The 18,195-nt window shown below is 36.4% G+C and overlaps 2 protein-coding genes across 2 annotated transcripts in view; one reads left to right on the forward strand and one right to left on the reverse strand.

The window, feature by feature from the left end:
• Positions 1-310, reverse strand: part of FGF7 (fibroblast growth factor 7) — a 60,987-nt gene extending 60,677 nt beyond the window's left edge. The window contains exon 1 of the mRNA XM_061182155.1: positions 106-310. The gene's annotated coding sequence lies outside the window, so the exon portion shown is untranslated. The remainder of the gene's footprint in view (positions 1-105) is intronic.
• FAM227B (family with sequence similarity 227 member B) overlaps positions 1-18,195 on the forward strand; it is a 263,913-nt gene that overhangs the window by 169,240 nt on the left and 76,478 nt on the right. The window lies entirely within an intron of this gene.

An 18,195-nucleotide genomic window follows, 5' to 3' on the forward strand; every position in this document is an offset into this window, starting at 1 on the left:
AAATCTGGTAACTTTACTTTTCCCCTCAGTACTAAAACCAGAAAAAGAGATAAACTACTAACAAATATTCAACATTATTTTTAAAGACAAATAATAGTCACTTACTTGTTCTGTTGATAACAGCTGGATACACAAGAATTCCATGTCTGTTGTCTGCCCTGTGCAACTTGAGCCTCTCTACTGTAGCTACAAACTATTTCTCAGCTGAGAAATTCTCCAGCAGAATCATAATTGTTTCCATAAATCAACAGGCAAGAGGATTTTCTCTGTGTATGTGAGCGCGTGTGAGCTTGTGTGTGTGTGTGTGGAGCCTTTTATTCAGGACTTTTCGATAAATACCTTTGCTGACCTCATTGGAAGCAATTAAAACTTAACCAGTGAGCTGTTAGTTGAATACAACAGCGAGAATAAAGGAGGCTTGTATAGTATTCATTCAATGGTCATGAGAGGGAGCTATGAACATGGTTTATGCTCAGATCTACAACTGGGTACCTACTTTGTAGAAACAGATCTCTGATTCTGAAGCAGTTAGAAGGGGAAAGGGAATTTTTTAGATTGTCTTATAACATAGCAGTTGTATATAAGTTGAAAATATTCCTTGGAACATGTATGTAAAAGGGATTTTTTTAATTTAAAATCTTTTACATAGCTTTATGATGCATGCATTTCTACTATTATTCCTTTGTGTTCAGAATGTTAGAATGAAATTACTAATGTGTATTAATTCACATCTTACTGTCTTCAAGAACTATATAGCTGAGTTAAGGGTATATCTCTTCATACAGAGATATTTCAGCATTGCATATGAGTATAATTTTATATCTTATGTTACTAGACTGAAAGTAAGAATAACAACATTCTTATTTGAGTTGCGCCACTGATTACCAGTATGACCTGGGCAAGTCACCTGAAGTTTCTGAATCTCAGCTGCTACATTTGTAAAATTAGTCTAGATGATTCTTTTGTGCCTTGTAGTTTTAAAATTCTGTGACTTGTTACTAACACTAACTACTAAGATAAAGAAGAAGATACATACTCTTAAAATTATTATTCTTAAAAATAAAAAAAAAATTTTATATGGTTTTATATTGGTTATCAATGTTTGACTCTTGCCCTTAATAAGAACATTAATGCAATAAATAAATGTTAATTTAGGGATGGAATTTTAAGAGTTATAGCTCATGTAAATAAGAGAATGCTACTTTGCTTTCCAACATGAGTTATTCTCCCCTTTATTTCCTGTTCTAACGTGTATATAGTAGCGTTCTAGTGTTTTACTAGATATTTGTTGCAAAATAATTGCATTGTTAATATAAAACAATATTTAGGAATACATATTAAAATTCTCTTTCCCATATTAAATACCTCCAACACACACGTACACACACACACACACACACACACTGCACTTGAAATGCACTACTTTACCACCAGGTGGTGCATGTAGACCAAATAGGAAAAGAAAATTAAGTACGTTCAGTTGTATTATAATTTATGTGATTTCCGTTTGTGTCTATGCTTTTGGGGAAGAGAATCAATAGCACAGCATAGTTTAAACATACTCAGTTATTCTTTAGGCACCAAATATGACATTTCTAAGTTTATTAGAGCAGAAGAGGATGGCCCTTCCTTAATTGCCTCTGTTGAAAGCTAGATAGCTACAAAATATTCCATCATGTATTTCTCTAGAAGGGGGAAAAAAAAAAAAAAAGTATGATGCTACTGTGATCTGAATCATACCTCCATTAGTTTTGTAGGCAACAATACTGAGCAGGGTCAGAACTCCTAGGACTTGGATATTTCTTCTAAAGAAATGAAAATTATTAACAGTTAATTCACATGTAAAGATATTCAAGAGCTACTAAATTCATCTGTTCCAAATTGACCCTACAGATTTTATACTAAGAAGTCAATAGATCAAAGGTCAAAAATTGCTAATTAAATGCTCAAGACTTAAATTTAAAAATGGATTGTCTTAAAAGGACTGAGAAAATATTTGAAGAGAATATAGTTGAAACCTTTCCTAACATGGGAAAGGAAATAGTCAATCAAGTCCAGGAAGCACTGAGAGTCCCATTCAGGATAAATCCAAGGAGAAACACGCCAAGACACATATTAATCAAACTATCAAAAATTAAATACAAAGAAAAAATATTAAAAACAGCAAGGGAAAAACAACAAATAACATGCAATGGAATCCCCATAAGGTTAACAGCTGATCTTTCAGCAGAAACTCTGCAAGCCAGAAGGGAGTGGTAGGACATATTTAAAGTGATGAAAGGGAAATACCTACAACCGAGATTACTCTACCCAGCAAGGATCTCATTCAGATTCGATGGAGAAATTAAAACCTGTACAGACAAGCAAAAGCTAAGAGAATTCAGCACCACCAAACCAGCTTTACAACAAATGCTAAAGGAACTTCTCTAGGCAGAAAACACAAGAGAAGGAAAAGACCTACAATAACAAACCCAAAACAATTAAGAAAATTGTAATAGGAACATACATAGCGATAACTACCTTAAATGTAAATGGATTAAATGGTCCAACCAAAAGACATAGACTGGCTGAATGGATACAAAAACAAGACCTGTATATATGCTGTCTACAAGAGACCCACTTCAGACCTAGGGACACATACAGACTGAAAGTAAGGGGATGGAAAAAGATATTCCATGCAAATGGAAATCAAAAGAAAGCTGGAGTAGCAATTTCATATCAGACAAAATAGACTTTAAAATAAAGACTATTACAAGAGACAAAGAAGGACACTACATAATGATCAAGGGATCAATCCAAGAAGAAGACATAACAATTGTAAATATTTATGCACCCAACATAGGAGCACCTCAATACATAAGGCAAATACTAACAGCCATAAAAGGGGAAATTGACAGTAACACAATCATAGTAGGGGACTTTAACACGCCACATTCACCAATGGACAGACCATCCAAAATGAAAATAAATAAGGAAACACAAGCCTTAAATGATACATTAAACAAGATGGACTTAATTGATATTTATAGGACATTCCATCCAAAAACAACAGAATACACTTTCTTCTCAAGTGCTCATGGAACATTCTCCAGGATAGATCATATCTTGGGTCACAAATCAAGCCTTGGTAAATTTAAGAAAATTGAAATGGTATCAAGTATCTTTTCTGACCACAATGCTATGAGACTAGATATCAATTACAGGGAAAAATCTGTAAAAAATAAAAACACATGGAGGCTAAACAATACACTACTTAGTAACCAAGCAATCACTGAAGAAATCAAACAGGAAATCAAAAAATACCTGGAAACAAATGACGATGAAAACACGATGACCCAATACCTATGGGAGGCAGCAAAAGCAGTTCTAAGAGGGAAGTTTATAGCAATACAGTCCTACCTTAAGAAATAAGAAACATCTCAAATAAACAACCTAACCTTACACCTAAAACAATTAGAGAAACAAGAACAAAAAAAACCCAAAGTTAGCAGAAGGAAAGAAATCATAAAGATCAGATCAGAAATAAATGAAAAAGAAATGAAGGAAATGATAGCAAAGATCAATAAAACTAAAAGCTGGTTCTTTGAGAAGATAAACAAAATTGATAAACCATTAGCCAGACTCATGAAGAAAAAAAGGGAGAATACTCAAGTCAATAGAATTAGAAATGAAAAAGGAGAAGTAACAACTGACACTGCAAAAGTACAAAGGATCATGAGAGATTACTACAATCAACTATATGCCATTAAAATGGACAACCTGGAAGAAATGGGCAAATTCTTAGAAATGCACAACCTTCCGAGACTGAACGAGGAAGAAATAGAAAATATGAACAGGCCAATCACAAGAACTGAAATTGAAACTGTGATTAAAAATCTTCCAACACACAAAAGCCCAGGACCAGATGGCTTCACAGGCGAATTCTATCAAACATTTAGAGAAGAGCTAACACCTATCCTTCTCAAACTCTTCCAAAATATAGCAGAGGGAGGAACACTCCCAAACTCATTCTACGAGGCCACAATCACCCTGATACCAAAACCAGACAAAGTTGTCACAAAGAAAGAAAACTGCAGGCCAATTTCACTGGTGAACATAGATGCAAAAATCCTCAACAAAATACTAGCAAACAGAATCCAACAGCACATCAAAAGGATCATACACCATGATCAAGTGGGGATTATCCCAGGAATGCAAAGATTCTTCAATATATGGAAATCAATCAATGTGATACACCATATTAACAAATTGAAGGAGAAAAACCATATGATCATCTCAATAGATGCAGAAAAAGCTTTCGACAAAATTCAACACCCATTTATGATAAAAACCCTCCAGAAAGTAAGCATAGAGGGAACTTACTTCAACATAATAAAGGCCATATAGACAAACCCACAGCCAACATCGTCCTCAATGGTGAGAAACTGAAACCATTTCCACTAAGATCAGGAACAAGACAAGGTTGCCCACTCTCACCACTATTATTCAACATAGTTTTGGAAGTGTTAGCCACAGCAATCAGAGAAGAAAAAGAAATAAAAGGAATCCAAATCGGAAAAGAAGAAGTAAAGCTGTCACTGTTTGCAGATGACATGATACTATACATAGAGAACCCTAAAGATGCTACCAGAAAACTACTAGAGCTAATCAATGAATTTGGTAAAGTAGCAGGTTACAAAATTAATGCACAGAAATCTCTTGCTTTCCTATACACTAATGATGAAAAATCTGAAAGTGAAATTAAGAAAACACTCCCATTTACCATTGCAACAAAAACGAATAAAATATCTAGGAATAAACCTACCTAAGGAGACAAAAGCCTGTATGCAGAAAATTATAAGACACTGATGAAAGAAATTAAAGATGATACAAACAGATGGAGAGATATACCATGTTCTTGGATTGGAAGAATCAACATTGTGAAAATGACTCTGCTACCCAAAGCAATCTACAGATTCAATGCAATCCCTATCAAACTACCACTGGCATTTTTCACAGAACTAGAACAAAAAAATCTCACAATTTGTATGGAGACACAAGAGACCCCGAATAGCCAAAGCAATCTTGAGAAAGAAAAACGGAGCTGGAGGAATCAGGCTCCCTGACTTCAGACTATACTACAAAGCTACAGTAATCAAGACAGTATGGTACTGCCACAAAAACAGAATTATAGATCAATGGAACACGATAGAAAGCCCAGAGATAAACCCACACACATATGGTCACCTTATCTTTGATAAAGTAGGCAAGAATATACAGTGGAGAAAAGACAGCCGCTTGAATAAGTGGTGCTGGGAAAACTGGACAGCTACATGTAATGGAATGAAATTAGAACACTCCCTAACACCATACACAAAAATAAGCTTAAAATGGATCAAAGACCTAAATGTAAGGCCAGACACTATCAAACTCTTAGAGGGAAACATAGGCAGAACACTCTATGACATAAATCACAGCAAGATCCTTTTTGACCCACCTCCTAGAGAAATGGAAATAAAAATAAGAATAAACAAATGGGACCTAATGAAACTTAAAAGCTTTTGCACAGCAAAGGAAGCTGTAAACAAGATGAAAAGACAACCCTCAGAAAGTATTTGCAAATGAAGCAACTGACAAAGGATTAATCTCCAAAATTTACAAGCAGCTTATGCAGCTCAATATCCAAGAAAACAAACAACCCAATCCAAAAATGGGCAGAAGACCTAAATAGACATTTCTCCAGAGAAGATATACAGATTGCCAACAAACACATGAAAGAATGCTCAACATCATTAATCATTAGAGAAATGCAAATCCAAACTACAATGAGGTATCATCTCAAACCAGTCAGAATGGCCATCATCAAAAAATCTACAAACAATAAATGCTGGAGAGAGTGTGGAGAAAAGGGAACCCTCTTGCACTGTTGGTGGGAATGTAAATTGATACAGCCACTATGGAGAACAGCATGGAGGTTCCTTAAAAAACTAAAAATAGAACTACCATACGACCCAGCAATCCCACTACTGGGCATATACCCTGAGAAAACCATAATTCAAAAAGAGTCATGTACCACAATGTTCATTGCAGCTCTATTTACAATAGCCAGGACATGGAAGCAACCGAAGTGTCCATCGCCAAATGAATAGATAAAGAAGATGTGGCACACATATACAATGGAATATTACTCAGCCATAAAAAGAAACGAAATTGAGTTATTTGTAGTGAGGTGGATGGACCTAGAGACTGTCAAACAGAGTGAAGTAAGTCAGAAAAACAAATACCATATGCTAACGCATATATATGGAATCTAAAAAACAGCAACAAAAAATGGTTCTGAAGAACCTAGGGGCAAGATAGGAATAGACTAAAGATGCAGATGTAGAGAATGGACTAGAAGACATGGGGAGGGGGAAGGGTAAGCTGGGACAAAGTGAGAGAGTGGATTGGACATATATACACTACCAAATGTAAAATAGATAGCTAGTGGGAAGCAGCCACATAGCACAGGGAGATCAGCTCAGTGCTTTATGTCCACCTAGAGGGGTGGGATAGGGAGAGTGGGAGGGAGACACAAGAGGGAGGAAATATGGGGATATATGTATATGTAAAGCTGATTCACTTTGTTATACAGCAGGAAGTAACACCATTTTAAAGTAATTATACTCTAATAAAGATGTTAAAAAAAATAATAAAAATAAAAAATAAAAAAAAGAGAAGTCCACAGTCTAATTAGGGAAAGAAAACGTGAAAAGTAAATAACAATAGATTTATAATTTGTAATTCAAGACAATAATAGAAAGATTATCAAAAGGCTGCACAAAGTGATCTCTTCAAAGAATTAGGGAATAACTGTTAGGACAGTTTAGAGAAGTACAGCTGGTAAGTAGGCTGGGAAGAGAATATTCTAGTTCATGCAGTATTTACAAGTGCAAGTGATGAGATACATGAGCAGTATAAAATTTTTACTAAAGAGAATAATTTAAGAAAGAGGTTGGGGAGAGTCTAGAAGGAATGCAGGCAAGAGAATGGAGGGTTCAAATCATTCAGGACCATAAATAACAAGCCAAATCATCTCACCTCAACTGGGAAACAATTAGGAGCTATGAAGTATTTTGGAAATGGATAGTAATAGGTTCATTTATCTTGTGATGGTATAAAGGATGGTTTGGGGAGCAGAAAACTAGCATGGAGACAAATCAAGACGCTATTACAGTAGGTTCTAGTGTGCGATGATAACTTCCAGAATCAACAGATTGGCAGTGGGAAGAGAAAGCAAAGCTATTTTGAAGCCAGTAATTTCATTTACTAAGAAAGAAGAAGAAAAAGGGGGAGTCAAAGATGATCCTAAGGCTCTTTTGAGTTGAGAAGATGATAGAGCGCTTTAGATGCCAGCTTTGGAAAGCCATTTTAGAGGAAATTATGAATACAGTTTTAAAAAAATATTCAGTCATTCATATGCATGTAGTTTACACATAAAGTCTGGAGTTTAAGAGGAAAAAAAAAAAAACTGTGCGAAATTCCCTGAAAAGAAGTGAAACAAAAAAGTGCCTTTGAGAGGCATCCCAGAGAAGGTAGAGTCCATAGAACAGGCAGCATAGAGAAAAGTCTATTTGGGAAACCTAGCTCTACATTTCTGGTAACTCCACAGCACACAGCAGAAGCAGCAAAGCTCCAAAGTGTAAAGCCTGCCCATGTGTCTAAACAGACTGGCTCATAAGCACCCCTCATAAAGATTTCCCATGTTTTAAAAGAAATCTGGAAGAGCAGAGAACTCAGACCTGAAGGAACTGTGTGAGCAGAGTCAGTGAACACCCAGAAGTAACCAGAGTAGACAAATGACTCAACAACCAGAAGTCCTTGCCTTGGCCCTGAATAAACCCCTTGAATTCTATCTCATCTTGAAGCAGAAGAGGGGAACCCAAGAATAATTGACATAAGTTTTCCACTAACTGGGGGTGGGAGGTAAGGGGGAGTTGAAATTCTCAAAGTTGAAGCTAGGTTGATTTATAAACGTAAAGTTATATGTTATCCCTTGCATATTTGAGATTGTGGTCCAAGATTTATTTCCACTACATTCCCACCACCATCACCACACTATGGATTTATCTTCATCTTTTCTTCTGTCAGTCCCATTTCATAAATTCAGTCTCAACTTTGAATCATGCCATACAACCAACATTTCTCACTTCCTTGATTCATTCACTTAACAAATATTTATCAAATACCTACTGGGTGCCAGATGTTGTCTTGGACTTTTGGTGATACAATGGTGAGTATTCTAGAAGTGGTCTTTGCACTTAAAGAGTATGCATCCCAGTGGGAGAACATAAACACGCTGATCTTTGGCATGTGTGTGTGGCAGAGGCAGGGTGGGTGTGGATGGGATACAAAGAAGGTATTCAAGAAGATAGGAGGCAGAGAGGTAAATGGGTAGAGGGACCTACTTTAAGTAAGAAGGGCCCACCTGAGGAGGTAAATTTTGAGACGCCTGGAACAAGACTGACCTTGGTGTGTTCCAAGAACTGAAAGAAGGCCAATATTAATGAAGTACATGAGCAATGGGAAAAGAAGTGAGAGATTAGTGAAACTGGAAAAGCAGACAGGAGCCAGATCATAAAGAACTTTGAAGGTCATGGTAATAGGAGTTTGGGTTTATTCTAAGTGTAATAGGAAGCCGGAGTACAGGCATGTCTACTTATAGACCTTATAGACCTGGTTGAAGACAATAGTTTAAACTCTGGAGTAAAATCCCAAAAGTAATTGAGCAAGCCTGGGGTTCCTATAAATCTTCAGTTATGCAAACTCTATGCTTACTCTTGTGCCCTAACGTTTAAAAACTAACTGTATATAAGATACAAAGTCTGAGTCATATGCTCAAAATTGTGGTGTGCCTGTGACTCAACTATATAAATACCTCAGTTTACAAATGTATCTAGACTCTTTGTGTCTCTGAGTCTATACAAATTTGTTTTATTTCATTTTATATTTATAAAAATTATCTAAAATGCTAATCTAGAATTCAAGCTCTTGAAATTATGTTTTTAACTTACTAAACAACTTTGGACCTGGAGCAAGATCTCTAGAGTCTCTAGCTGTTCTTTTTTCTGTATAATGAAGTTACATTATATAATTTACTCTTGATTGCCTTGACACCCTTTAAATTAATGCTTAACTTTAGCAAAGACTCAGTCTCCTTGATTCAGGGCAATACATTAGTGCCTGTTTTTGACAGCCTAGTGCCACTCTAACAGTTGGAAATTGTTATAATGGCTATGGAGAGAGTTTTGCTTCACCCCTAGGAAAACATTATGAAAAACAACAAATACTCTGTGCAGTTAGGGTTATTACATTCTTTGCTTTAAATTGTCATTCTTTGGTTCCATATGCATTGCCTACATAGCAAAATGAGGAGTAAAACCAGCAATTTTTTTAATGTCGTGGATGTCAGTGTGTTAATTACAAAATTGTTTTAATTTTTCATTCATTAGCTTTAAAACCATGACTTTTCAGCACTAGATGAACTTTTCAAAAGTGGAAGTAGGAGGTAGAATAGAGATAATTATGGTAGTAAAGAAGAAGAAAGTTATGGAGTCCAACATCCTTAGTATAAAGATACACTCACAGAAAGCCAGGCATCTGGTAAAATATAGGTCCATGTAAAACTGGCAGCTAACAAAATAACTCATGCATAAGAGAAAGGAGGTTCATACTTCTCCCTGGCTTTCTTTTCAAACTAAACCTTCTTGTTATCTTTAAATATTACTCATATTTTCCCTTCAATTGTATTTAATATTAACTCAGTCATAATGAGTTCTCCTGCTAATCAATTTCAAAAATTATCAATTCTACCACCACAATTTCTTCAACACCTGTTTCTTCCTATCGGTTGTTACCTTCACATCCTAAGTCAAGTAATTGTTACCTTTCATGTCAGTTCTATCCTAACCCATCTCCTTTCATCTCCTCTCTCCAACCTCCAATCCATTTTATGTGTTGCTATCAAGTTAATCTTCCTAAAGCACAGTTGTAATCATGTTATTTTTCTGCTCAAAAGTATTCAGTAACACCTCCATTTTTCCTGAATAAAATTCTAGTCTTCTTTTTCTAACATGGGAACTTCTGTTCCAACATCCTCTGTGATGATCAACACTTCCAAAACACCTGTCTCACTAGATATAGGGTAACGGGAGATTCACCTGCTCCTCACGTCTCTTGGTAGGGAAGGGAACTAACAGAGAAGAAATCCTCCTCACAAATTGTCTCTCTCCTTCTCCCTCTCCCTACTTTCTCTGCCTCCACTCTCCTCTCTTTCTTTCTTCTCTCTTATATCTTCAGTCTGGTGAGGAACCCAAGAGTCATGTAAGCAATTATCAGATATTTCCTTTGAAATTTTACATATTGAGTTTTCAATGATGCAATAAAATCTTTGTCCCTTGATGAACTCAGCTACTTGCTTCAAATCAACCTTTACTGTGTATTTAGGTAGTATGCAATATGATAGAGATATACTGTTCGGTAAGATAAGCAAGGTCCCTGACTTCATGGAGCTTAAATCATGGAGGAGGGGACAGGTTATGAACATATAAAAGAATTCTGATTATATTGCAGGAGGAAATAAATAGGTACTATGGTAACAAATAACTTGAAGGAGAAGGGAGGAGAAGGGATGGTTTAAATCTGGTCACAAAAGACCTTTCTGAGGAGGTGACATTTAAGCTGAGATCTGAAGGATAAGAAGAAATCAGAAGTGGAGGTAATGCATTCCAGGCAAAGGTAACAGGGAAAACAAAGGCTCTGAGGTGAAAATGAGCTTGGTGTGTTCCAGAAACTAAATGACAATATAACTGGAACAGAGTTAACAAGGGGAAAGTTAGGTGATTTGAAAGCAACGTGTGTAGGATCTTGATATCAACAATGGGGACTTTGGATTTGATCCTAAGTATAATGGGTAATAATCAATGAGTAATGTGATCATCCTGAAAACTTTGTGAGAATGGTTTGGAGGATGGCAAAAGTTGAAGTAAGGAGACCAGTTAGGAGGCTGTGGCTAAAATCCACTTTGGAGATGATGATTCCTTAGACTAGGATCATGGCAGGGAGAGGGAAAGAAGCGGGTAGAGAAACTTTGGAGACAAATCTTGGTGATAGATTCAATGTGAGAGACAGGGAGGAGTCAAGGTTAAATTCCAGATGTCTGACATTTGTAACAGGATAAATAGTGGTGTCATTTGTAGAGATAAGAAAGACTGGAAGAAGACCAGCATTGGAGGGGAAAATCAGGCAGTTGGAAAGTTTAGGTGAGAGGAATGCTATAACCCAAAACCCTACTCATTCTGGATCAGAGGGATCTGGACCTGTTACTCCGTTAAAATGAGAACCGGGCTTCCCTGGTGGCGCAGTGGTTAAGAATCCGCCTGCCAATGCAGGGGACACGGGTTCGTGCCCCGGTCCGGGAAGATCCCACATGCCGCGGAGCGGCTAGGCCCGTGAGCCACAACTACTGAGCCTGCGCGTCTGGAGCCTGTGCTCCGCAACGGGAGAGGCCGCGACAGTGAGAGGCTCGCGCACCACGATGAAGAGTGGCCCCCGCTTGCTGCAACTGGAGAAAACCCTCGCACAGAAACGAAGACCCAACACAGCCAAAAATAAATAAATAAATAAATAAATTTATTAAAAAAAAAAAAAGTCAGGTAAGAATGTCTGCCTTGTTGAAAAAATGCAACTACAAAAGTCTTTATTAAAAAAAAAAAAAAAATGAGAACCAGTAAGCATCTTGCAAATCAGTTAACGCGAAGTGTGGAATTAGAATCTCTTTTTAAGGTACTCTGGTGCAAAAAGAAAACTTTTCTCATAGCAGTATTAAGTATGTGTTTTGACAAAAATGTTAAATGAGGACTATCCTCCCTCATTTCCCTAATTAAGAATATTTCTGACAACCAGAATATCAAAGACCCCAGTATTATAACACATGAAATTATCAGAAGGCAAGCTATGTTATGAGACCTTATTCTAAAAGCCTAAAGCAGTTTCATTTTTTGGTTTCAGCCATAAATGCGTTTCAACGTTGTCCAAATATAAGTTAATGTACAGTTCAGTCAATTCTTGTGACACTGAGAAAGAAGTTTTTAACTAACAATGTTGGCAATTTAAAAAGAAATCAATACTTAATACTCTCTCTGAGTATTTTACCTAAAAGAAAATTGCTTTTATATTCTAGAGGAATGTTGTAGTAGAGTAGTTCATATCAGCATATAATGCCACAGTGAATTATACAACAACAAAAAAATCAGAAACTAAACTTTCGTATATCTAATGCCAAGAGAAATTAGTGAAGTTAAAAAAAAAGACAGTTATATGTCATTTGATAGTAGCCAGAAGAACAACAAGACTGCCAGATTTTTTTCTAATAGAATTTTTTGGCTGCACATGATTGTAGCTTTGATTTCCTAGCCTAAGAAGCTTGGAAGTTGGAAGCATAGTTTCATGAGTTTAGAGAATTGCTGAATTAGTAAAAATCAAAAATTATAGTGTATTTTAAAAGAAATGCTGTTTATTAATGCCAAGAACTATATGTGTAATAAATCAAACTGTCACCTGGCTTAATTGAATCAATAAGAAAAATATAGAAATAGCTTATTAACTTATTTGCAAATGTGAATGTGAAAGTACCAAAAGATGTTTGAAAGTTGCTTTCTCTCTTAAATATTTTAAAATCTCCCCTGACAACTGATTTATCCTACTAATCTGTACTATCTTGGAAATATCTGCAAAGCAAAAAGATAAACTTCAATGCAAACTCAATTTGAATGGTAACAAATTCTGAATTAAGGGACTCCAAATGAATGAAGTTTTACTATATTTTAAATTATTCTAAGGATAATAGAATAGCATTCACTTTATTATTTTTGCCTTGGGTAAATAAAATTAAAGAGAATAACACTAGTTCTTAGTATAATGAAAGGGGTGATTAAGACTAATTCAAAAATGGTAATGAAATTATGTATGGTGTACTCCTCCCTTCCCTTGGTTGTCTTTACGCCTTCCATTCCATTTATTCCACTCAGCATGTTGACATATTGTAGTAATAAGTATACTGTATTTCTAATATAATCGAAAATAAAACCAAGAAGCAAATTCAGAGCATCAAAAACATTATTGTTCTTTTCATCCCTCTAAAAATGTGGAAGAGAAGGGGTGAAAAATATAAAATTTCTGGATCATTTTATCACACCCAGAGCATGTCATATCTTAAATTTAAAGGGGGCTCTTTTTTTCTTTCAACAATAGTCCTCATCTTTTTCGTATTTAATTTATTCCTTTTAGACTGAAAGACCATCTTGTCCCTGTATTTTCCTTTTTCACTTTTTTGGTCCATAGGTAGAAATTCAATTATGCTATTTTCTTGGTGATACCAAATATTTATCAAGATTTAAGAGTTTTTTTTCTTCTGTTTTGAATGCTGAAACTGTTTCTTATCTTATCCTATTCATTCTCCTTCCCTTTCTCTCTGCATTTTTCTCCTTTATTTTTTTATTCTTCTCTCTCTCTCTCTCTCACACACACACACAGACACACGCACACTTTTTCTATTATACCCATGCTTCAAGTTTCTAGAAACCTCCTTAGGTCATTCTTATATTAATTTTCTACTTGTTTGTCATTTTTTTTCACTCTAGTATTGAAAAACACATCTGGTTTCTATTTTAATCAGTATTCCTATGAGAATAACTTCATATTATAGAAGACAAACAATTCTCAAATAACCCATAATGATGCAACCTCTGGTAATTTAAACTCTTATCCAGTGATTTTAAAAGAGCTATTTATGTACTCTAGCTTGGCAGGCTTTTATTTTTAATTTAAGATAAAGTTTATGGATGTGGGGTTTGTATGTGTAATCATTTAAAGCAAGTTAATATTTGGAAACCTATTTTTTCAAAATGAGAAATCTTGGAAACTAAACATGGAAAATGATTCACTCTTCTCGTTAGCAATTCATTTTTGAGAGTTCACAAGTTAAATGACACATACAAAGTGTTATGGGAGCAAGAAGATAGCAAAGCCTATGTACTGAAAAAAAAAGACAAAAAATTGGAACCACTAAGAAACAGTAAATAAATATTAAGTGAGAAATTACTAAAAACTACTAGCTATGTACAGTATGAGAGGATATGGTGTTTAGAGGTAATATGGAACAACTGGCCTGTGAAGGGTTTTCAGGATTCAGATGATATCTTTGCAGTCAGACATACCTGGATTTGAATGACTATTCTTCTCACTGACTGAAAAAAAAAACACAACGTGAGAGTTGTGAGTTAAGTTTTATTTGGGGCCAAATAAGGACTGTAGCATGGGAGACAGCATCTCAGATAGCTCTGAGAAACTGCTCCCTAGAGGTTGGGGCGGGGGTCAGTATATATATGATATTAGTGAAGGGGGGATACATGCAGTCAAGCACACATTTTGGCAGAAGGTTGCTGCTAGTCACGAGGAGCAGATGTCCCCATTAATGATTTTAGTGCTTGTCTAGATATGAGAAGATGCAAGAAATTGGGCTCATAAAATTTTCTCCTGAAAATATCTAACTATGTAAAGGCCTGTTCTGCCAGTTTTTCCCAGAGCACAGAGTGCCTCATTCCTGATCTCTGCCCTGAACTCCTTTCAGAGTGTGTTGAGGGTCAGCGACTGCAGTGACTAGTGACTTTATTCTTGTAGAACCAGATGGCCAGCAATAATTTGTAGTGACAGCGCCCCCTCATGGTCATAAATTCGACCATGGTTTGGGAGGCATTTCGTGACCATTTTGTCCCACAGTGCTAGGAATGCTCATTCCTAGGTCAGGCAAGGATTTCGTTGGTAGGCCACTCAGTGTGACTGGACTAGTTCCTATTAACAGTAGCCAAAGGTCTCTGGACCACCTGTCTTACTAGTCTGTTATGGTCCAGAAAATGGTTCCCTCTTGTTGCTTCTTACCATGTCTAGAGTTACACTATTACAATCATTGTTCTTATATAGAACTATATAACTGGTTACTTGCTTCAAGTAACCTAGTCATCATTTTATCAAAGGCTCAGTCACACATTTAGTAATACAAGAAACAGCAATCTTGTAAAATAGGCAGTATACAGGTAATATAGCTAGTAGTATAGGTAAGGTCATAAGTAAGAATTTAAGTCAAGAACTTCCATTAGGGTGTGGCACAGTATATCACCAGGTCTTCTGACGTAGTCTGTTCTGTAACAATTCTTATCTTTAAGGGAAATGATACACAGGCATTGTGCATAAGGCACCCAGTCCAATTTCTTAGTGTTATTAGGCCGGTTATCCTTAGTATGGTTTGACTGTTCCCAACATAAGGGGGGGCCTTAAACTTAAGTGATCATAGCCTCGTGTTAGCCATATAAAGCCATCCCACAATGGAGGGAGGTTATATTTTTTGGCCGAAATTTTGCTTGTTGCTCTGATTGAGATTGAGTAACTTTAAGAGAAAATTTGTATTTATGACGATGGTCAGAGCAAGTATAATTGATAGGCCAAGTGAGGGAGTCTCATCTAGTAATATCAATAGTGGCCCAAACAAAACTATACTTCTTTCTTCTAGAATAAATTTCCCAAGAGCCATCCAGTTAGAGCCTTGGAGAGGACAAATCCACCAAGGTAAACCGGAAGTTCCAGACACGACTTTGTGTCAGGTAATTGACCACAAACCCGACAACTGGATTGATTGATTGATTGATTGATTGATGGCTGCGTTGGGTCTTCGTTGCTGCATGCAGGCTTTCTCTAGTTGCAGTGAGCAGGGGCTACTCTTCCTTGTGGTGCATGGGCTTCTCATTGCGGTGGCTTCTCTAGTCGCAGAGCACGGACTCCAGATGCGTGGTCTTCAGTAGTTGTGGCATGCAGGCTCAGAAGTTGTGGCTCGTGGGCTCTAGAGTGCAGGCTCTGTAGTTGTGGCGCACGGGCTTAGTTGCTCCGAGGCATGTGAGATCTTCCCGGACCAGGGATCGAACCCATGTCGCCTGCATTGGCAGGTGGATTCTTAACCACTGCGCCACCAGTGAAGCCCCAATTGGATTGATTTTTTAAACTAGCATAGGATCAGGCCCATGATGGAAAAATGTTTTATCCATATGCAAAGTTCCAAGAAGTAAAAAAAAAAAAAAAAAACACTACAAATGATCATATGGGTCAGGTCTGGCATCTTGGGACATCTGTCTATTTCTCATGTCATCGTCTTCTCGTCCTGGTGTAAGTGTAGTTTCTCCTCTGTTTGAGTGTCTTTTTAAGGTGAGTTTGTGTTGGTAGTCATCTCTATAGCCAGTCCAGTGCAGGGGCCCTTTCTAACTGGGAAGTATTAATCCAAGAGTCAATTCCCTTCACTTTTGCTGTACATGAGCTAGTTAAGAGTATCTGATGAGGTAACCCTGGAAGTAACCTTCCATTTAGGTTAGAGATAGTTCTTTAAATGATGTCTTTTCCAGTATGTATAGTCTCCTGGTTGCAAGTCATGGAGCATCCAGTCTTCATCTAAAGTTAGATTACTGAGATAAGCTTCAGAAACAAGCTTAAGAGTGTCCTTTTAATCATTCAATTAAACTTCACAGTAATAAAACAGTGAGGAGCTATCTGGGAAGTGAGACTTAGTAAATACAGACCATAATTAACTAAACTAGAATTTAATATTCACTGAAACATAATCTTTTTCTCTCTATAATTACCCTCATTTCTACCAAATATAGCCAGATTAAGACTAATTTGTTTGCAAAATAAGTCTGGTTTCAATAAACATGGCCTGATGATTTGCATAAGTGTAATTGATTATACAGGCTCTTTTTAAATTGGCTTTGCTGGAACTTTTTAATACAGAGTCTCAGATTGAATTTTTAAAATGCCTCTCAAGGCCAGGAAAACCACAGCAAGGGCTTGTCACAGATTTTGTGGGTGATATCTGTAGATTTGGGTGAATTCCTCCTTTTTTGAGGTTTCCAAAATACCTTGAGATTCCTGCACCTGTTAGGAGGTGGTCTTCCTAATTTACCTAATAAAGCTTCTGGGAACCCAAGAGTTTCCAATCTCTGGAGGGATCAGGTAGTGAGAAAGGATAAATGTTTCAGTACTGCTTACAAAGGTATAATTTACCAAATCGCTGTAAGTCATAATTAGGAGATAAGTTTCCTTATATCTGGAAAACACAGATTAAAAGCCAGTAATACTTCAGACAGAAACCATAAAAATTATATCCGTATTCACCAGTTCACTCAATCCTATGTAAAAAATCCTTTTTTTTTTTTCTTTTGGCCGCCCACGTGGCATGCAGGATCTTAGTTCCCCAACCAGAGATCGAACCCGCACCCCCTGCAGTGGAAACGTGGAGTCTTAACCAATGGACTGCCAGAGAAGTCCCACAATTCCTTTTTGTTAACTGTTTTATGAAGCCATCAGGTTTTCCTATAAAATTCTTTAATTTTTCACCCAGTTCAGCGTATGATCTGAAAGTTATCAGAAACCTGTTCTTGTCAAAAAGTTCTTGCTATGAATCTTCTTGAAGAGGAAGAATTTTTGCAAAGACATCAGAGTAAAACAATAGCTATCTATGAATGATAAAAGACTTAAGGCACGGTTGAAGACCTGTTTACAATGCAATTGACAAAGAAACTTGGTTACTCCTGTGACATACAACATTTTAAGGTAATAACTGGAATTATGACTGATAACATTTTACCAAGACATACCATATTTTTAGGAATTCCATATAATTCCTAGAATACTTAAATATTAATAACATTTACCCATACAACGTAAGAAGATTTATTACTCATTGGACAATGCTAATCCCATGTAATTTAACACTCCAAATGAACCTAATTAGTTTAATCAGGTTTAATTAGACATCTCTTTGGGATGTCTCAGGGGCCCTTTGAAGCATCTCAAAGTTAGCTAGAGATCAAAGGAACTTCACTAGATTTTGATTGGGGAAGTTTCTCCAAAAATATAAAAAAGGTTTTAAAATACTTGGTCAAATAGGATCATAGGTCACTGTTAAACAATACTTCTTCACTTAACCAAAGGGACAATACAAGATTTCAAAAGCAAATATGGAATAGATCACTTAAAAGGTAAAGAAACTTAAAATCTGTTATCAAATGCAGATTGACCGTTTAAGAAAACTTTGTCCTCTTAACAGAGAGAAAAACAAAATTCAGGTTTTGTACC

This window comes from Eubalaena glacialis, chromosome 2, assembly GCF_028564815.1.
Source record: "Eubalaena glacialis isolate mEubGla1 chromosome 2, mEubGla1.1.hap2.+ XY, whole genome shotgun sequence".
Lineage (NCBI taxonomy): Eukaryota > Metazoa > Chordata > Mammalia > Artiodactyla > Balaenidae > Eubalaena > Eubalaena glacialis.